General features: G+C 38.6%; 1 protein-coding gene across 6 annotated transcripts in view; it reads left to right on the top strand.

Annotated features, from left to right (window-relative positions):
• The window catches only part of LOC144370411 (uncharacterized), a 156,993-nt gene that overhangs the window by 27,998 nt on the left and 106,630 nt on the right, over window positions 1-22,365 (top strand). For 4 of the 6 annotated variants that reach the window (XM_078031144.1, XM_078031147.1, XM_078031146.1 and 1 more), the window contains exon 4: window positions 3,849-4,076. The exons of the other annotated variants lie outside the window; for them this stretch is intronic. The gene's annotated coding sequence lies outside the window, so the exon portion shown is untranslated. The remainder of the gene's footprint in view (window positions 1-3,848; window positions 4,077-22,365) is intronic. 6 annotated transcript variants of the gene reach the window in all.

The following is a 22,365-nucleotide window of genomic DNA, read 5'->3' as shown; positions in this document are numbered from 1 at the left end:
CTGATTTCCATCCTTGGGTTCAGTCCAATGGTCTTCCTAAAACTGGTTTTCTGGAGAGCAGACTCTGGGGCTGCAGCTCTGTAGTAGTCCATACTGCCTTCTTCAGGCTCTGCCCTAGGAGCAGGCAAAGAAGATGAATGTAGAAATAGGCATGTCTACATTTGATTTCTGGTGTAAGTGACTTAGTCCCCTGAGCCTCCATTTCTTTGTCTCAGCATCCTTATAAAATGTGAATGACAATAGAGTCTGCCTCTGGAATTGTGAGGAGCAAATGTGATAAAGCTAAGAGGGCCTAAGGCTGGTGTAGAGGGCCTAAGGCTGGTGCTTAGTATATAGGAAACTCTCCTTTAGTGCCCATTGTTTTAATTGTCATCTCAGCATTTGTTGTTTTTTTTGTTCCATAGGATTCTCCTGTACCACCCCAGAGGCTGTGTACTGTCTCTTTCTTGTAAATTAGTTATGTACTCTCAAGTGAACACAAGGTTCTAAAGGGGAGGGATTGCATTTTAAGTCTTTGCATGTCCTAATGCACTATGCTGCTTGAGTATAGTTGGGTAGCTTTGGTAGTGGTGGAAATTAGAGGAAGGCAGTGATGAGGACCTCATTTTCAGCTTTTCATAAGACCTTTACTAGGAGAACTTTCTCCTAGGGCCTTTTAAAAAATGTTAGCTTTTGTTGCTTATTCAGCCAACTGGAGTTACTCAGTAGAAAATGTTTAAGAGATCCAGATTATACCACCGGATTTCACTTTTCCATATAGTGTTTTAAAGTGTTGTATTCATTAGTATTTGTGAGAGGGCTGGGGATGTGGCTCAAGCGGTAGCGCGCTCTCCTGGCATGCGTGTGGCCCAGGTTCGATCCTCAGCACCACATACCAACAAAGATGTTGTGTGTGCCGAGAACTAAAAAATAAATATTAAAAAAAAATTCTCTCTCTCTCTCTCCTCTCTCACTCTCTCTTTAAAAAAAAATTTGTGAGAAACCTATGGTTAATGTAAAGGGGGTCCAGCGTATCATCGGAGGGAGAGACCACACAAGAGACTTACTCCATGCAATTGACAAAAGGGGATTTATTGGGGATCCATTCCAGTGCGCTGGGGCTCTGTGCTCACTCAAGGAGGGAGAGCAGCCCAGAGCCCAGAGCAAAGGTCAAGCAGAGCTTAAGTACACTTTTTGGAGAGGGCGGTGGGCTTTGCATACATCAGAACAAATCATCATGAGGTGCGGGGAAATTGAACAACAACTCTGAGACGTGATTGGCAAATCCATTGGCGGGAACAGCTCGGGCAGGGGTGATTGGTCATTCCTAAGTGGGGTACACATTCAAACTGATTGGTTCGGGCCCTGTGACAAACTGCACAGGGCCTTAGGCTAAATGGCTAGTAGGGTGTTGTCTTAACTATCTCAGGAAGCTGGGTGTAACAGAGGAACTCAATAATAACCTAATCTTTTACATTTTAATTCAAGCCTTCCAGCTTAGAAATTTTACCCTTTCAGTTAATACCACAAGAAGCCATAAACTAAACCAGATTCTTTCCCCTTTTAACTTTCACATGCCCTGGATTAATGGCAATGTTACTCCCTCATTTACACCTGGTATTTCCTAGCATTCTCAAAAAGCTGAAACAATGATTCATGTTTAGTCACTGTGTAACTGGCTATTTTCATTTATTTAAAATAAAAATAACAAAAAATATCCCGGGTAAAGATCTCCACGTATTTTAGCTAGTGACAGATGCTCTGATCATTATTTCTACTTAAGTCAGGCATTTTTTACATACACCTCAAGCCTTGCAATTAAGCTTTATGTCTTTCCAAGCATAACAGTTAACCAATAAACCAAAATATCAGCCTGGTCTGGCTTAGCTCAGTGGTCTTTTGATTTCTTCCAGTCTGTTTGATGTGGAGGCTTATTGAGATTTATCTACTGAGCTGTTCATAGTTTGTAGGGCTGGGAGCATTGACTATATTATATAAGATTCCATTAGTGACAGAAGAGTGTGGACAGTCTCTGCAGTGTAGATAGTCTAGCCAGTTGTACTGGTCATGATTTTGTTGAAATTTTTAAGACTGTTGTCGAGCTTTTTATTAAATACTCAATGGTTTTTCTTATTTCCCAGTTTATACTCCAAGCCTCAAAGCAGATGTGCTTTGATTGGTTCAATTTAGTAGAAAGTTTCTTAACTTTCAGTATGCAGATTTAAAAACTTTTCCAGTTATTTGGACTAGTTATCATCAAGGGAAGTAAAAATAGAAATATATAGTAATCAATCATAAATATTGCTAGATGGGGAGGTAAACATCATTCCATTATATTGTTCAAGGTGGAAACAGCATTGGCATATCCAACTTTATAACAAAGCCTGCAGAGGGGTTTCTTATACTTATCTTATGTATTCCTAATAGGAATGTTCAATATGGAAAGTATTATTGTCCTCATTCTAGATGACACACTTGGAGTTTAGATGATTAATTTGCTACATGCCTCATACCTAGTGTGAAGCAGAGCTGGTGTTTGAATTCAAATGTGACTCCTAACCCAGTTATTTTTCCATTACATCAAAGTTTTTTTTGTTCAATAATATACAGTATTTCTAAAAGTAACAAGAGTTTTGCCAAGCAGTTTTCCAGTGGTTTAATCATGTCCTCTTTCCTGAGAAGTTGAGTAGAATTACTCATGTATACCCTGCAGGAGATAAAAAAAGTGTCATATTAGAGGAATAATGAAACTTATCCATTTTTTTTCTCCTTTAGTTGCTTCATGTACAGAATTGGGAAACTACCTGTAGGGCTTTTGTTTGATTGAGTAAGTTAGGAGTTGGCATGAGCAAATGCATGTTAGCATTCATTTGCTCATGTAGGTTTATTGACGTACTCCTGTGTACCAACAATGTGCTAAGCATTAAAAGGCACATAAGTGGAAAATCTTTGCTCTTAAGCATCTCAGAATCCAGCAGAGCAGATATGTTCCAAAGTACATGACCATAGTACGGTATGGAGATGGCAAGAAGAAATTTAAAAGCTTGAAATGGAGATAAATGGTATCTCTCAGACAGGCTTCCTATAAGAGTCAGGGTCTGAGCTTGAAAGATGAGTAGAGATTAGCTAGATGAAGAAAAACTGTGTGGAGAAAGGGAGCCAGGAGAACAGGTGTGGCATAGATGGGTTGGTGTGAATGTGTATCTTCAACCCAGGCTTTCTTGAGCACTTTAATGTGAGTACTCATTTAAAATATTGAGTCATGGAATTATTCTTGTGGGATATTTTGCAAAGAACTGTGTTTTAAAGAACCCATTTTGGAAAACTGGATGGACCAAGTGGTGAGAAAAGAAAGTTGTGCTTTGGGGAAAATTGAGGCAGGCAAGGAGGATTGAGAGGGATATTGATTACAAGAGAGAGTATAATAGTAGATTTGATAGGACTTGATGGAAAATGAGGGGACCAGGGAAGAGGAAAGATAGTGGAGTTTTGGCTTGGATAGTTTCTGGGACCATTTGTAAAGGTGAAGATTTAGAAAGAACAGATTGTTGAGGGAAGATTTCAAGTTCAGTTTTGCAACTATGTTTTGAGATACTGAGGCATGTGGAGTGGGTCATATCCATTTGGCAGTTAGATCTGTGAGTGGAGTCTGGGCTAGATGAAGGAATCATCTGTGTGGAGATGATATACCGTACCAAGAGTGAATGAGATCACCAGTGGGGTGAGGATAGATGCCAGGAGACATCAGTAAGTAAGTGATGTGTGCAGGAAAAGGATCTGTCAGCTCACAAGCATTTCAATAATCTAAAATTGTTTGGGATATGCTTTTCTGTTTCAAGATCCATCAGTTGTGTTTTATTTTGTTACAGAGTGCCTGAATCCACCCATGAAGGAAGTCTATTCTGTGGATTTGCCCTCTCAAGATTCAGGGTAGTCGTGGAGGAGGTGCTTCACCCACACCCTAAGCTCGCCAAGGAGCACAGTGTGATTCCCACCCAGCCCTTCTGAATTCAGTGGGAAAGGTGGAGCCATCTTGCATTGTTAAGTTTTTGAGTGTTGGGTTCCTTAAATGTAACTGGAGAAATAATGAAAGAGAAGTAAGTATTCCACTGGATTAAATGAATTCAATGGATTTTAATTTTCTCGATAAACTGTTATTAAGAAATTGTTTTGGAGATTTACTCCCTGAGTAGTATTAGCTAACCTACATTTTTCATTTGGATAAGTAGTTCTTTAATTAGAAAGCAAGATTGGAGTAATAGTTTCTCCTTGCTTTAAATAGTGTAGAGAAGATATGTGAAACTGCCAAATGAAGGTTTTCCTCCTCACAGTGGTGTGAAGCAGGGAAAACAAGAGGAAGTTATAATGTTAGGGGAAAGGGTTCTCTTCATCCAGTGTACCTGCCTTTTTTTTTTTTTAATTATTATTTATTTATTTATTTATTTATTTTTTTTATTGGTTGTTCAAATCATTACAAGGCTCTTGACATATCATATTTCAAACATTAGTTTCAAGTGAGTTATGAACTCCCATTTTTACCCCAACTACAGATTGCAGAATCACATCGGTTACACATACACATTTTTACATAATGCCATACTAGTAACTGTTGTATTCTGCTATCTTTCCTATCCTCTACTATCCCCCCTCCCCCCCATTTCTCTTTTTATCCCGTCTACTGTAATTCGTTTCTCTCCTTGTTTTTTTTCCCCCTTTCCCCTCACAACCTCTTATATGTAGTTTTTTATAACAATGAGAGTCTCTTTCCATTTCCATGCAATTCCCCTTTTCTCTCCCTTTCCCTCCCACCTCGTGTCTCTGTTTAATGTTAATATTTTCTTCCTGCTCTTCCTCCCTACTCTATTCTTAGTTGCTCTCATTATATCAAAGAAGACATCTGGTATTTGTTTTTTAGGGATTGGCTAGCTTCACTAAGCATAATCTGTTCTAGTGCCATCCATTTCCCTGCGAATTCCATGATTTTGTCATTTTTTAATGCAGAATAATACTCCATGGTGTATAAATGCCACATTTTTTTAATCCATTCATCCATTGAAGGGCATCTGGGTTGGTTCCACAGTCTAGCTATTGTGAATTGTGCTGCTGTGAACATCGATGTGGCAGTATCCCTGTAGTACGGTCTTTTAAGGTCTTCAGGGAATAGTCCGAGAAGGGCAATAGCTGGATCAAATGTTGGTTCCATTCCCAGCTTTCCCAGGAATCTCCATACTGCTTTCCAAAGTGGTCGAACCAATTTGCAGTCCCACCAGCAAAGTACAAGAGTACCCTTTTCCCCACATCCTCGCCAGAACTTGTTGTTTGACTTCTAATGGCTGCCAATCTTACTGGAGTGAGATGGTATCTTAGGGTGGTTTTGATTTGCATTTCTCTGACTGCTAGAGAAGGTGAGCATTTTTTCATGTACTTGTTGATTGATTGTATGTCCTCCTCTGAGAAGTGTCTGTTCAGGTCCTTGGCCCATTTGTTGATTGGGTTATTTGTTGTCTTATTGTCTAATTTTTTGAGTTCTTTGTATACTCTGGATATTAGGGCTCTATCTGAAGTGTGAGGGGTAAATATTTGTTCCCATGATGTAGGCTCCCTATTTACTTCTCTTATTGTTTCTCTTGCTATGAAAAAACTTTTTAGTTTAAGTAAGTCCCATTTGTTGATTCTTGCCATTAACTCTTGTGCTATGGGTGTCCTGTTAAGGAATTTGGAGCCCGACCCCACAATATGTAGATCAGAACCAACTTTTTCTTCTATCATATGCAGAGTCTCTGATTTGATATCCAGGTCCTTGATCCATTTTGAGTTAACTTTTGTGCATGGTGAGAGGAGGGGATTCAGTTTCATTTTGTTGCATATGGATTTCCAGTTTTCCCAACACCATTTGTTGAAGATGCTATCCTTCCTCCATTGCATGCTTTTAGCCCCTTTATCAAATATAAGATAGTTGTAACTTTGTGGATTAGTCTCTGTGTCCTCTATTCTATACCATTGGTCCACCCACCTGTTCTGGTACCAGTACCATGCTGTTTTTGTTACTATTGCTCTGTAATATAGTTTGAAGTCTGGTATTGCTATACCACCTGATTCACACTTCCTGCTTAGAATTGCTTTTGCTATTCTGGGTCTTTTATTTTTCCATATGAATTTCATGATTGCTTTGTCTATTTCTACAAGCAATACCATTGGGATTTTGATTGGCATTGCATTAAACCTATAGAGAACTTTTGGTAATATCGCCATTTTGATGATGTTAGTTCTGCCTATCCATGAACAGGGTATATTTTTCCATCTCCTAAGATCTTCTTCTACTTCTCTTTTTAGAGTTCTGTAGTTTTCATTGTATAAATCTTTCACCTCTTTTGTTAGGTTGATTCCCAAGTATTTTATTTTTTTTGAGGATATCGTGAATGGAGTGTTTTCCCTTATTTCCATTTCAGAAGTTTTGTCGCTGATATACAGAAATGCCTTTGATTTGTGTGTGTTGATTTTATATCCTGCCACTTTGCTGAATTCATTTATTAGTTCTAGTAGTTTTTTTGTAGACCCTTTTGGGTCTTCTAGATATATAATCATGTCATCCGCAAATAGTGATAATTTAAGCTCTTCTTTTCCAATTTTTATGCCTTTAATTTCTTTCGTTTGTCTAATTGCTCTGGCCAGTGTTTCGAGAACTATATTGAATAGAAGTGGTGATAGAGGACATCCCTGCCTTGTTCCAGATTTTAGAGGGAATGCCTTCAATTTTTCTCCATTCAGAATGATGCTAGCCTGGGGCTTAGCATAGATAGCTTTTACAATGTCAAGGTAAGTTCCTGTTATCCCTAGTTTTTCTAATGTTTTGAACATAAAGGGATGCTGTATTTTGTCGAATGCTTTTTCTGCGTCTATCGAGATGATCATATGGTTCTTATTTTTAAGTTTATTGATATGGTGAATAATATTTATTGATTTCCGTATATTGAACCATCCTTGCATCCCAGGGATGAATCCTACTTGATCATGGTGCACAATTTTTTTGATGTGCCTTTGTATCCGATTCGCCAGAATTTTATTGAGGATTTTTGCATCTAGGTTCATCAGAGATATTGGTCTGTAGTTTTCTTTCTTTGATGTGTCTTTGTCTGGCTTCGGAATCAATGTGATGTTGGCCTCATAGAATGAATTTGGAAGAGCTCCCTCTTTTTCTATTTCCTGGAATAACTTGAAAAGTATTGGTATTAATTCTTCTTTAAAGGTTTTGTAAAACTCCGCTGTATACCCATCCGGTCCTGGGCTTTTCTTGGTTGGTAATCTTTTGATTGCTTCTTCAATTTCATCCATTGATATTGGTCTGTTCAAATTGTGTGTGTCCTCCTGACTCAGTCTGGGCAAATCGTATGTCTTAAGGAATTTATCGATGTCTTCAGTATCCTCTATTTTATTGGAGTATAGGTTTTCAAAATAATTTCTAATTGTCTTCTGTATTTCTGTAGCATCTGTTGTGATATTGCCTTTTTCATCCCTTATGTTAGTAATTTGATTTCTCTCTCTTCTTCTCTTTGTTAGCATGGCTAAGGGTCTGTCAATCTTGTTTATTTTTTCAAAGAACCAACTTTTAGTTTTGTTAATTTTTTCAATAGTTTCTTTTGTTTCAATTTCGTTGATTTCCGCTCTGATTTTAATTATTTCTTGCTTTCTGCTACATTTGCTATTGTTTTGCTCTTCCTTTTCTAGGGCTTTGAGATGAAGTGTGAGCTCATTTATTTGTTGGTTTTTCCTTTTTTTGAGGAATGACCTCCAGGCGATGAATTTCCCTCTTAAAACTGCTTTCATTGTGTCCCATAGATTCCGATAGGTTGTGTCTGTATTTTCATTTATCTCTAAGAATTTTTTGATTTCCTCCTTTATGTCTTCTGTAACCCTTTGATCGTTCAGTAACATATTGTTCATTTTCCATGTGATATTGAATTTTCCCTTCCTTCTTTTATCATTGATTTCCAGTTTTATTCCATTATGATCAGATAAAATGCATGGTATTATCTCCACCCCTTTATATTTACTGAGGGTTGCCCTATGGCATAATATATGGTCTATTTTTGAGAAGGATCCATGTGCTGCTGAGAAAAAAAGTATATCCTCTTGATGATGGTTGATATATTCTATATATGTCAGTTAAGTCTAGGTTATTGATTGTGGTATTGAGTTCTATAGTTTCTTTATTCAACTTTTGTTTGGAGGATCTGTCCAATGGTCAGAGAGGTGTGTTGAAGTCGCCCATAATTATTGTGTTGTGGTCTATTTGATTCTTGAACTTGAGGAGAATTTGTTTTATGAACTTCACAGCACCATTATTAGGTGCATAAATATTGATAATTGTTATATCTTGTTGTTTAATGGTTCCTTTTAACAGAATATAATGTCCTTCCTTATCCCTTTGGATTAATTTAGTCTTGAAGTCGATTTTATTCGATATGAGGATGGCCACACCTGCTTGCTTGCGAGGACCGTGTGCATGATATATTTTTTCCCAACCTTTCACCTTCAGCCTGTGTATGTCTTTTCCAGTCAGGTGAGTCTCCTGGAGGCAGCATATTGTTGGATTTGTTTTTTTAATCCATGTTACCAGCCTATGTCGCTTTATTGGAGTGTTTAAACCATTAATGTTTAGAGTTACTATTGATATATGGTTTGTTCTTCCAGCCATGTTTATTATTTATCTCTTTTTTTTTTCAATTTAGTTTGTTTCTCCATGATTTGCTTTCCCCCCTCTGTCTGTCTTTACTGAGGTACTTCCCACTGTTGGCTTTGGTTATTGTTTTTCATTTCTTCCTCGTGGAGTGTTTTGCTCAAGATGCTTTGCAATGCTGGTTTTCTGGCTGCAAATTCTTTTAGTTTTTGTTTATCGTGAAAGATTTTTATTTCGTTGTCGTACCTGAAGCTTAATTTTGCTGGATACAGGATTCTTGGTTGGCATCCATTGTCTTTCAGTGTTTGGAATACGTTGTTCCAGGATCTTCTTGCTTTCAGCGTCTGTGTTGAAAAATCCGTTGTTAACCTTATTGGTTTACCCCTGAATGTAATCTGTCTCCTTTCTCTTGTAGCTTTTAATATTCTCTCTTTGTTCTGTATATTGGATATCTTCATAACAATGTGTCTTGGCGTTGGTCTACTGTGATTTTGTATGCTCGGTGTCCTGTATGCATCTACAATTTGTATATCTGTTTCCTTTTTTATTTCTGGAAAGTTTTCTGTAATTATTTCATTTAGTAAATTACTCATTCCCCTGGTTTCAATTTCTATCCCTTACTCTATCCCAATGACTCTTAAATTTGGTTTTTTTATATTATCGCATATCTCTTGTATGTTTCTCTCATGATTTTTAACCATCCTATCTGAGTTGGCTAGACTCTTTTCAAGTTGGTATATTTTGTCTTCATTATCAGATGTTCTGGCTTCTAGTTGCTCCACTCTATTAGTGATACTCTCATATGAGATTTTAATTTGGTTTATAATTTCCTTCATTTCTAAGATTACTGTTTGATTCTTTTTTATAGTCTCTATCTCCTGATATAGATGCTTAACTTCTTCTTTTATCATTTTATGTAATTCCTTCTCAATGTGTTCTTTCGCTGCTTGAATTTGCTGTCTTGTGTCCTCTTTAAGGTTCCATTCCATCTGTCTAAGGTGTTCCCTGAGTTCTTTATATGACCACTTTTCTGATGACTCTATGTTGTTCTGAATATTTGGGCTGTCCTGTGTTGTTTGTACTCCTTTTCTTCCTTGCTTTTTCATACTGCTCATTTTGCTTTTTGTTCTGTTTGACTGTTGAGTTACTGTCTACTCCTATAAATTTATTTGATGCTTGGGAGGAAAGGTATTAGCAGGGAAGGGAAGAAATCACCAAAGAGAATGAGAGTAACCAGGTAGAATTCAAGGAAGGGGGAATAAGAGAATTGAAAAGAAATGGAAAGACAGAGGAAGAGAAGAAAGAGAAAGAAAAAATTGAAGATTTAAAAGAATTAAAAAAATAACATAGTAATAATAGAGATGAGGATTAAAATTAAAAAATAATATAAAATAAAATAAAATGAATTTTAAAAACACTTTTTTTAAAAAAAACAGCAACAACAACAACAACAAAAACCCAACCACAACATCCACAAAAAAAAAGAAAAAAAAATTAATAAATGCAGTCTTAGAGTCCGATTCACTATTCTTCCATTAGGTGAAGCTGTGCCCACCAGGCTAAGCTTCTCTTCTTAGTAGGCGGGAGCCTGTCACTGTGCAGCAGCTTTTCCTCCCGGACTGGGCGGGTCTGCTCACCGGTAATGCTCACCACAATACTGGCTACATGCCAGGTCTGCTGCTCCTGTGTGCCCTGTTTTCATGGCCACCTGGGCACGCTCTCCCTGTTTGCCATTCCCTGGAATCCTAAGTTTGTAGGGCTTGGGGTTGAGGACCCGCGGTGAATTTGCTTGCCCTCTGGTAGTCACGCCCCCAGAAACTGGTGCAAGAGACCTCAGATGTTACCTCTGGTGGGAGCCGTAGCTGGGAGTTCCGTGCGGTGGGTCCCGCGCCACTCCTGATTCCCCCGTGCGGGCAGGGCTGTTCGAAGTGCCCAGTGGTCGGGACTATTTGTCCGTTTGCCGTGTGGTCGGGGCCCTTTGCAGAGCCCAGTGGGCAGGAGTTGTTCACAGGAGCGGGGTGGGGGTGGGGGTTGGGGGTCGTGTGGTTTGCAGCTCTGAACCGGCTGGGGGTGGGATGGGGGGGTGGGGGTGTTGTTTGTAGCGTCAAACCGCCAGAGGCAGTTCACAGACTCAGGCCTGCGGGGGCCCAGTCCGCCGCGGCCGTACGTTTGCTGCAGTTCACTGCAGTTCAGCCGCGGCCGGCGGGATTGTGTCCCTGATCCGCGTTGCATAGATTCACTCGCCTGAGACAAACTGACCCCTCCCACAGACTTACTAGTTATCGGCAGGTCTCCTTTCAATGGAATATTGTTAGAAGTTCCTCAGCAGGTCCCATGCAACTGTATTTATGTGTCTCTCTGATCCCGTTACTGCGGAGGTACAGAAAATGCTGCCTGCTCGCCGGCCGCCATGTTGGAACCCTCCAGTGTACCTGCTTTTATCTTCAATTCTGGAAGTCTCGATGGAAGGGTTTTTTACCCCCTTATTCTTGTCATGCTAAGAGTTGCATATTTTCTGGCAAAAAGTTCATTACTGGCTAGGAGTGCACAAGAAATCCTTTACCAGAGAATTAAGTAAGCAGAAGTGTGTCAAAACAAATATTCTAGTTTGAAAATATAGTCCTGCAGGAGGGGCGGGGATGTGTGGGTAGTGGAGGAGGCCAGGGCATGTTCTAAGATTGAGTATTTATTTCATAAGAATTCTGTGTTCTGAAGGACTGTTGTTTGTAGGAACTCTGGAGGAATCAGGATTGTGCTGCATTAAATGTACTGATGAGCACGGATAGTTTTTCTGGAATTTGGGGTTTGCTCTTGTGTTTAGTGTGCAGCTCATATGACAGCCTTTACTATGAGCGAAACATTTTGATAACAAATAGCCTTTTAAATTTAATTCAAGAGGCATTTAACAAAACTTTTGTTTACATGGAAAAACTCTGAGGCTTGAGAATATTAAACACACATAAACAAACATGCACATAAACACCAGTCCACTTCATAAGCATTTATTTGGCTAGGAAATGCCAAATTTATGTAACTCCAATCTTAAAAGTATTTGTTGATTGATTCTAAAAAGCAAAACCTTGTTTTTCCTTCTAACTTTTCCTTCTACCTTTTCCTTGTTACTTTAAAAAAATCATCATATAAATGAATAAGAGCATAGACTGGGTAAATAGAAGTTTTGTATACTTCCTTGCTATATAGTTGCTCAAAACAACTACTAGAGAAGTCACTTTTCAAATTGGAGAAACATTTTTTTAAGTTAGCTGACATTTTCTTTTTTTTGTCAGTACCCACTGGGATGGGTGTGGGCACTAACCATGTTAAGTAAGTTCAAGATAAAAGTTATTGCTTGCAGAAATGGACTTGAGTTCTTCTACAGGATTTCCTGACTGTATATTTACCTGCAGCTGACATTATTTTCTGAGAGAATTTTTAAAATAAAATATACTGCCTTGTAATATTGCAATAAGTGATCACACATGATAGAATGTATAGATAAAAATAAGCCCTCAAAATAATATTAATAAAATACAGACCCTTCATTCTTTTCTCCTTTTGGCAGATTTTAGGTCTGTTGCCATAAGCAGTTCAAGGAACACATGCTTGCATCCAGAGCACTGGGAGGAAGTCTGCCTGCACTTTGATTCCCTGATTTGATACATGTTAGTTACTGGAAGAAAAATGAATTAATGTAAATTTCTTTAGTTTTAGTAACTCAGAAGAGTAAAAAATTGTTGAGGGCTTGAAAAGATCATGGTGCACCATTGGAATTTGACTTTAGTAAATGTAACATTTGTTTTCTAAAGAATTATAACAACATACTTAAATTCCAGAACAGTAAGCAAAATAGCTTAAGTTCACTGACTTGAAAAAACATTCTTTTATACTGCACGGTTCTAAAATAAATACTTAAAAGAAACAGAGAACAAGCCATTCTATCTTGGATTTCATTTTCCTTCAGATAGAACAGCTAGAACAAACATTCTTGCTAGTTAACATTGCCTGTGTTTTTATGAAGTTAATAACTGACCTGTCAATCACGCCCTATATAAATATGGTAGTTTAATGCTTTCTGTTTTAGAAGCACTTTTATTTACAAGAGCTGCCAGCCAAGATTTCCAAAGGACTCCATGGGCTTTTTGCTTTGATCTGTTTTGAGGGCTGGTCTCTTTATACCTGTTGGTTTGCTCTTTATGATACCTTTGTGTAATCAGGTATGGGGAGAGCAGATGTGCAGAATAAACACATCTTAAGGAAACCAAAGCTCAAGAAAAATCATGTAATTATGAACCAACAGCTCTAGAAAAGAGAGAGAGAATATTTTCTTAAATCAACTTAGTTGCTATTATGAGAAGAGAACAGATGTCATGATATTCACCCCAGAGAAGCCTCAGCTTTTCTTTTAAATCTCAGCTTCTAATGGATGGAGGTTGTGTGTGTGTCCCTTACCCCTTAAATTTGTAACTTGCCGAGATGTTGCAGCTCTTCTCAGTTGTCTTTTACCTTTGACCTTTTTTCATTTCCCTAGGAAATGTTTACCACATGTCTCTATCCAAATAATCATTGCTCAGTGGGAATCATTACCTTTGAATTTTGAACTGGAAATGCCTTTTAATGTTTAAAGGAGGTTTCAAAACAGGAGAGCTTTGGATTAGTTGTTTTAAGATTTTGATTTTTGACTTCCCCAGCACTTGAGGGTATTGAATGCTTGATTCAATTTTTTTTTTAATCCTTCAGAATGCCATACATATTAGTCAGTGAATGAAAGAATGATGGAAATAAAGAGAAACCAGAGTTCTTGGTTCCAGAATAACATATTCACCTTTCAATTAATTGTAGCCCTAACAATTCCTATGCATTATATTCACATATTACTTTTCTTTAGGAATCTGAATGTTTGGACATGTTAATTTGATTATTTTAGTTTGATTAAAACAGTTTCCCTTACTTTTTTTTTAAACTAGGAATTTTATCATCACTTAACTGAGCTTTAGGAGGAAACGAGATTTCCAGGCATTCAGAGCTCCACTACTTTGGGAGGTTCTCTTTATGCATTTTGTGTTGATTTCGCTGACATTTTTTGGTCAGCACTTTTATCCTTTTGTAATACTGGCATCAATTTTAGATTTCCTGTGGAAGTAAAAAGCAGGTTTTTTATTAATCAGTTTTCTCCCTTTTTGCTCAGAAAACTTTCAAACTCTAGTCTTTTAACAGTTATTGCATTTTATTTTGTTTCTAGTTCATATTTTTTAAATACTGGTATCTCTAGGATAACAAAGTATAAAATGCAGCCCCAAATACCCTTGGTTCAGCAGCTTTCCTCAGATAATCACTTGCCAGAGTCAAAGTATTTGGTGAATGTAGAGGTATGTTAAAGCCAGGTTTTAAACTCTTGTTTCCTCTGCAAAGCCTTTGGGGTCAAAGGTGGGAAAGCTCTGAGGTTGCCTGGAGCCAGTGCACAGGAGCGCAGTCTTAGTTGTGCTGCCTGCATTGAGGCAGAAGGGTATATAAAACTCTAAAGGGTATAAAACTGCCAAAATTATGGTTTAGCATCTTTGGGCCTTTGGTTGCAGAGCCCTTTGTCAGAAATGGTTATTGTAGGACAGTCAGAGATCAGGCCAGAGAAGCAAATTAGGAGTAAACTAGGGAAGGACATGCTACAGACAACAGGGAAGAAACTGCCTCTACAATGCACCCAGGGACACTCCTGAAGTCGCATGGGTCCACTTAGTTGGCAGATTAGCTGAGAGTCCCCTCCAGTGTTTTTTTTTTTGCATTCATCCAAGGTTCAAACCTATAATTAAATTTTCTGAACAAAGACCCTATTAACCCACACCATCCAGACTGATGACTAACAGCTCTTCCTTCCAGGTACATAAAGAAACCTGTAATGCTTAAAGGAAAATAAAGACCCTAGTCAGGTTTGTGGGGGAGGGTGAAGTGATGGAGTAGGTGTAGGAGGATTAGATTTGCCTTTCAGAAGTCATTTTTTAGTGCTGTTTAAAATGGATCTTTCAGTAGTTATAGCTCTTATTCAGATATGTATGATTTACTGCATGATCTAAAACTTAGTCACAGTGATATGACTTTATTTAAATATCTATGAAAATATGTTGGTTTTTCAACTTTTAACACATTAAAAAAAATTTGCTCTACTTATTTTGTGTGGACAGTGTAGACTTACATGAAACTGTTTAGGGAAGACCCAAACACAGTTCATTGTGATACTTCTGGGCCACATCATCAAGTGTCTTACCAGTAATTGGAAATAATTCATTAGTTTGGAGTTTGAGGTCTTCACAGTCTGGCCTGCTCTACACCAGAGCCTTTTGCTGTAGCCTTCCCCACCATGGCTGCCTTACACATCTCTGCCTTAGCAGTGTGTCAGTCTCTTCCTTCTCCACACATTCTCTTCTTCCTCCTTCAGCCTCGCATGGCCCAGGGAGAGGTGATTCCCATCTGTCCTTCAAGACTGAAGGGCACCTAGAACAGTGTAGGGCTCTTCTCTGCTTTTCTCAGTCTGCACACATCCTGGTGAGTCCCACTCCTTGTGAAACCAGCCTTGCTGAGCGTCCCTCTTTGGGCTCTCCCCAATTGATTTGGCCTCCAGAGCAACAATCTACCACTTCTCTGGCTCTTAGAATGCCAGCCTTTCAATCTGGTTTGCATTTTTTTTTGTTTTTCCATTCATTTCTGTCTTATTTTTTAAACTTGATTTAAAGTTCCTTAAGGCCTAGAATTATGTCTTTCTTATATGTGTGACTATGCTTCAGAGCACTTAGCATAGTACATAATACTGGCTTGTCAGTTGGTTGATGGATTGGTGCGTGTCTCAGTCCCAAGGCTTGATGTATTTGCTGTCTGTAAAGATAGTGAGCTATTTTCAGAACCACGGGTACCTTTGTACCAGGTTTATTTTTTGGCTTTGAACTTGGTAGTGGAGATGTTAGGCCCCAGTTCTGCCCAGAAAATCTGTTTTCCAAATTTTTGCATGAACAGAATGGTGTTACAGTCACATCCTGGAGCAGTTTCACCTGGGCACTGCCAACTCTTACTTATGCTGACTGGCTGACCTGTGTTGAGTGTTCCTCAGAGCTTATTTCAGCTTTCTGGGTTATTTTTATTTTTAATTAAAGGAAAGCTTATTTCTAAGACTTTCTTGGACCAAAGGCAAGTGAATATTCATTAAATGTTTACTTTCTTGACTTTAATTTACTTCAGCAGGTGATAACTTAGGTAGGATTAGGCCTTGACAGTGATATGACAGGGTCCTTGTTCATGGTAGTTATTGACTTTTCCAGTATTAACCTTTTATATATAGCACGAAGCCAGCATTCTGGTGTCCAAACCATATAAGGAACTGGCTTTCTTTTAATTTTGTGTTTTGAGTTTGAGGAAGATGCACAGTATGCCAAGTTGGGACTTTCGAGACTTCAGTGCTTAACTCATTTGATCCGAAAATTACTGGTAAAATTATGACTTTTGCCAACTGTAAAACCAAGTCTAAGTAGTGAATGGCCTGGTATGACTAACACAACATGCTTTAGGCCTCTGAAAGCTTAGACCAGACTCTGAGAAGAGGTTTTCATAGGCCATACAGTAGACAATACTTCACATTCACATAGCATCTTTTCACACTGCTGTATTTATTCATTCAGTAAGTATTTTTTGAGCACTGGCTAGGAGCAAGGCATTGTCCTAGGTTCCTGGGATATAATGATGAGCAATCACCAAATATTCTACTTCTTTGCTATTATTTTGACGTTAATTTCTAGTCTGCTTCCTCTTACTAGAATGTCATCAGCTCCATGGGGAGGAGTTCTTTGTCTTATTCCCTGTTGTATCTCAAGCACCAAGGGCCGGGTCTGACAGAGCAGAAGCTCAGTATTTGTCAAATGTATGAATGAAGGTCTTCAAGGAAGGATTTAAGTGTTGCCATGAGAGCATGTGGGAATGTATGTTAGAGCACATGGGAATGGTCTGGGGCATCAAGGAAAACACCCAGAGAAAGAAGTAGATAATGGCAGAGAGGAAGGCCAGGAAATGTTTGCCTGGGAGAGAGTGAAGGTGGGGGTGACCGCTTCTGTGTAAAAGCCTGGGGATGAGGTGTGCACAATGCAAGGAGGGACAGCCCGAGGTGAACAGAAGACCTTGTTAGCCAGCTGAGAGCAAAGAAAGTATTTCAAAGCACAGGTATAACAGGATTAGCTTTGTTTAGTATAATAATTTAGACAGCTGCATGGATGATACACTGTAGCTGGATGAGAAGTAAAAGTTGAAGACTGGGGACATCCATTTGTTTACTTGGATGGTTTTGTGTGTTAGAACAGTATTGAGTAAGATACCCAGATTTTGAAATTTTGTGCATCAGTATTTTTTTTTTAATTTTGAAGATCAACATAGAGAATCTTTTTTCTTTTTGCTTCCCAGACTTAATACTTTCAATTGTCATAACTTCAGTTTCATTGATCTTTCTTCCTCCTATTCAAATATGTCTTTGAATCCCTGTAATGTATTTTTCATTTTGGTTACTATAACTTAGTTAATATTTCCATTTTGTTAGTGTATCATTTTCTTGTCTTTGCTCATGTCTTCCTTTAATTCTTGGAGCATCTTCTTATTTTTTGAGCCACATTCCCAGTCCTTTTAAGATTTTTTTAAAATTTATTTATTTTCTTTAGGTATATATGACAGCAGAATGCATTTTGATTGTATAGAATGCATTGTACACAATTGCAGCACAACTTTCAGTTTTTTGATTGTACATGATATATTGTCACATCATATATATATATATATATATATATATATATATATATTCACATCATATATATATACATGATGTATTGTCACATGTACCTAGGATAATAAAGTCCATCCCATTCTACCATCTTTCCCACCCCCATATTTCCTTCCCACCCTCCCTTCCCTTTTCTTTACCCAAAGTTTCTCCATTTTTACATACCCCCATATGGATCAGCATCCACTTATCAGAGAGTAGATTTAGCCTTTGATTTTTTGAGGATTGGCTTAATTCGCTTAGCAGGATAAACTGATTCTTTGAGCATCTTTTTAATTTTTTTTTTGTAGTTGTAGATGGATAGAATGCCTTTATTTATTTTTATGTGGTGCTTAGGATTGAAGCCAGTGCCTCACACATGCTAGGCAAGTAGTCTGCCTTTGAGCTACAGTTCCAGCCCTTCTTTGAGTATCTTTAAGTCAGTTGTTTTAAGGTTTTTCTAGCAAACCCACCATCTATATGGTCTTTCTCAAGGAAAGTTTCTGTTGTGATGATGTTGTTTTCCTTTGAATGGGCCACACTCTCCTGTTTCTTGGGATTTTTCTTTTTTTTTTAAATCTGGACATTTAAATCTAATATTGTAGCTCTAGAAATCAGATTCTATCTCTTCTCCAGAATGTGTTGATTTTTTTTTTATTGTTGCTGTGCTGGAGATTACCCTGAAGTATAAGTTTAAGTTCTTTTCAGTTCTTTTTCAACCTGCACCTTTTATTGGATGTGTGTGGTGACTTTCTAAATTTCCTTGTATATGTAGTTGCTTTTTAAAAAAATGTCTGACTTTCAATAGGGCAAGAAGTAAAAAATGAATGGGTAGAAAAAATGAATGGGTAGGTTAATGAAAGAAAGAAAAAGGTCTCTGGCTCATTAAATCTCCTAGATTTTTCTTCAATCAGAGGAGGAGGAACTTGATTAAGTTGGGGGAGGATTACAACAATGGCTGCCTGCCCATGGGTTTGTGTCTCTAAAATCAGAGTTGTATCTGTCAGTAATCAGTATGTAGATCCTCAATTTTTGGACAGAGTTCTTCTTGTCCTATAAATTTGTGCAGGCTCTCACAGAGAAGATCTGTAGGTACCTGTCATGAGACTGGTGCATAGGCAGGTGCTACAATGCTGTGAACTGAAACTGGCCAAAATTTACTACTCTCCAAATCTTAAGGTTGACTCCAGAGTTTCAAAATACTTACATTAGATACATTCTGCCAGTGCATTTGTTGTCTGAGGAAACAAGTTCCTGGTGTTTCTTACTCAGCTATCTTCCCAGAATCCTCTCTTCATTTTTTTAAAGAGTTTTATTTTTTATTTTTATTTTTTTATTATTTCATTTTTGTTTTTAACTATTGGGATTATATTTGAGTAAAGTAGTCTATTGCTTTAAAGCTTTAGAAAACAACAGCCTTGGACTAAACTAGTATGTTCATTCTTGTGCTTAACTCTTGTCTGAGCAGTTGTGACAGGCAGAGTAATGGCCCCTAAAGAGACCAAGTCTTAATTCCTGGAACCTGTAAACGTTACCTTGTATGGAATAGATGGAGTGGGGTGTTTGTTAATGTAACTAACTTAAGGGCCTTGAGATAGGGTGATGTATTAGTCTTTTTTTTTGTTGTTACTACAAAGAAATACCTAAGGCAGACTAATATTTGGGAGGCTGAAAGTCCAAGTTCAGGTGGCCCAGTTGGTTCCGCTTCTGATGAGGGCTTAATCGTGGACAGCATGAAATGGTAGGGAACATGTGTGGGAGCCAGAGATCACATCACCAAACAGGAAGCCAGAGAGTGATTAGGGGTCTAGAGATTGGGCTTGCTCTTAACAACTCTCAGGAGAGTTCAGGGTTTTATGAATTCTGGGAGCAGCTACTTAATATTAATATCCTTAGGACCTTCCATTAGAGCCCCCACCTCTTAAATAGTGTCTCAGCTCCCACCTTGCCACATTGGGACCAAATCTCCAACACGTGAACCTTTGGAGGGTAATATTTTAAAACTATATCCAAGCCATAGCAGGTGACTCTTTTGAATAATTTGGATGGGCCCTAATGTAATCACTTATAGACATGAGGTAGAGGGAGTCTTCAGAGAGAGAAGAGGAAAAAATGGCATGATTGCAGAGGCAGAGATTGAAACAATGCGACTTCTTATGGTTTGGATATGAGGTGTTCCCCAAAAGCTCGTGATCCTGGAATGTTCAGAGGTAAAATGATCAGATTATGAGAGTTGTGAGCTAATCAATGGATTAATCATTTGAATGGGTTACTAGGTGGTAGCTAAAGGCAGGTAAAGGTTGGAGAGGGTGGGTCACTAGAGGTGTGCCCATAGGGATTATGTATTCTGTCCCTGGCTCCTGCTCTCTCCCTGCTTTCTGGCTGCCATCAGCTGAGCAGTGTCCTTCTGCTACACCTCTCTGCCATAATACTCTGCCTCACCTTGGGCTCAGAACAATTGAGTTGACTGTGGACTAAAACTTTGAAACCATAAGCCAAAAATAAATGTTTTCTCCTGTAAGTTGTTCTGGTTAGGTATTTTGTTCAGGAAATGAAATCTGATTAACATAGCTATAAGCCAAAAAGTGCTGGCAGATACTAGAAGCTGGAAGAGGTAAAGATAAGATTCTCCAGTAGAGCCTCCAGAGGTGTCATGCTGACACCTTGATTTTCATACCATTGACTGCTGGCCTCTGGAGTTGTGTTCCTTATTATCAGCTTTTCTTTTATTTATTATTACTTTTCCCTGAAGTTTAACACAATGCTTTCAGTTTTATGACTATTTCACTTACATATTGCTGCATAACAAACCATCCCTGAGTTTAATGGCTTAAAATAGCAACAATTTATGATTTCTATATTTTTCTTGGCTGACTAGATTCAGCTGGGGGTGGTGGTGGTTTCTTCACTGTGTGATGTCCTATGGAATCACTCAGAAGCTTCATTCATTTGAGACCTCAACCAAGGTTGGAAAGACCAAGATGACTTCACACTTATGTGGCTGCAATTGGAATTGCGGGCATCAGTGACTGGGGACTGACCGGGCTTTAAGAGGATAAACATGGAAGTTGCCATGCTTATTAAGTCCTAAGCCAGAACTAACACAGTGTCACTTCTGCTGCTTTCTGTTGATTAGAGCAGATCACAAGGCATCCCAAGTTGAGGAACAGGGATGAAACAAACATACAGAAAGGAGGATTGTGGGGCTGGGGATATAGCTCAGTTCGCAGAGTGCTTGACTCAAATGCCCAAGGCCCTGGGTTCAATCCCCAACACGAGTAAAAATAATAAATAAATAAATAAGGAGGTTTACACAAGGGAAGGTAGGAATTTGCCAGTCATCTCCAGAAAGTATACAACAGACTGTTTAGAAAATGGACTTCAGCAAGAAACATTTTTTTTTCTTTCTTTTTTTTTAAATATTTTTTGGTAGTTGAACACAATACCTTTCTTCCTTTCTTTCTTTCTTTCTTTCTTTCTTTCTTTCTTTCTTTCTTTCTCTCTTTCTCTCTTTCTCTCTTTCTCTCTCTCTTTCTCTCTGTCTTTCTTTCTCTCTTTCTTTCTTCCTTTCTCTCTCTTTCTCTCCTTCTCTCTTTTTCTCTCTCTCTCTCTCTCTTTCTTTCTTTCTTTCTTTCTTTCTTTCTTTCTTTCTTTCTTTCTTTCTTTCTTTCTTTCTTTCTATGTGGTGGTGAGCATCGAATACACAGGGCCTTGCACATGTGAGACAAGTGCTCTACCACTGAGCCATAACCCCAGCCCCTTCAGCAAGAAGCATTTTCTAAGAAATAATTTCTGGTGTGAAAACAAATCCATAGAAACTGCCTAAATAGAAACCTGCACACATGAGGCGTTTAAGAGATGCATGTTTTCTCTGGGTGCAGTGGTGTTTACCTGTAATCCCTGTGACTTGGAGGCTGAGGCTGGAGGATTACAAAGTTTGAGGCTAGCCTCAGCAATTTAGCAAGAACCTGTGTCAAAATTAACAGCTACCAGTGAAGTGAGTGCAAATATGTTTCTAGGACTGCTTCTGGACCAGTGACTTTCTTGGCAAGTGGTGGAGCCCTTCCAGAACTAAAACCTTTCACTCCCTCCCTGGATATGGTATTGTGATAGCCAGTTTAGCCATTTGGAAATTCCCCATCTTGAGAGCAGCTTCTGAAAGGGAAGGGTTACAAAAGCATTCACCAAGTCCAGCAATTTCTCAGTCGTCTGCAGAGGATTAGAAGGGAAATGAAGAGACTGGGAGGACAGCTAATCCGTCAGCACTTAGAGACCCTGGGGCAGATCCTTTCCTGGGCTTCCTACATGGTTTTCCTGTAGCTGAATAAAGGGACTTCCTGGTAGAACCACTGCTTGGGTACAAGGGCTTGGTTTTTCGTTTGCTTTTTTGGTGCTAGGGTTGAAACCTAGGACCTTGTGTGCGATGCTCTTTACTCCTGAGCTATGTCTCTAGCCCAAGGGTTTTATTGAGTATGAGATTCTGATTGTGAGACTCCTGATTTCTTTCTAATCATTCTTTTCAGTTTCATTTCATTTCATTTAAAAGAAAATTCTTATGTAATTGTTATTCACTCCTTCTTTTACTCATTGCTGCTCTGGGGAATATGTGATGGTGTTGCCTAGTCAGAGGTAGGGATAGGATTCCAAGAACAGAGTCAGAGATGTTCCTCCTGGAGAGGTTCCAAAGCCAGATTTCTCTTTTATGAGTTGTTTCTATTTTTTTATTTTGCATTTGATCATGTCCTTTGAAATGCTTGTGTGTGCTTTGTCTTCCTTTGTAGGTTTGTTTCCACTTGGAGGATGTTGTTTTTCTTAAGATGAGCTTGCTATTTTATCAGCAATCAGTGTGGCAAGGAGACAGGCCCTTTTGCTGATTTCTGTCCTCTGAGTTGGTTTTATTAGCCCAAATCTAGGGAGTTGCTCCGTTTTA

The sequence above is a fragment of the Ictidomys tridecemlineatus genome, chromosome 14 (genome assembly GCF_052094955.1).
Source record: "Ictidomys tridecemlineatus isolate mIctTri1 chromosome 14, mIctTri1.hap1, whole genome shotgun sequence".
Lineage (NCBI taxonomy): Eukaryota > Metazoa > Chordata > Mammalia > Rodentia > Sciuridae > Ictidomys > Ictidomys tridecemlineatus.
This window is presented reverse-complemented; position numbering and strand designations above follow the sequence as displayed.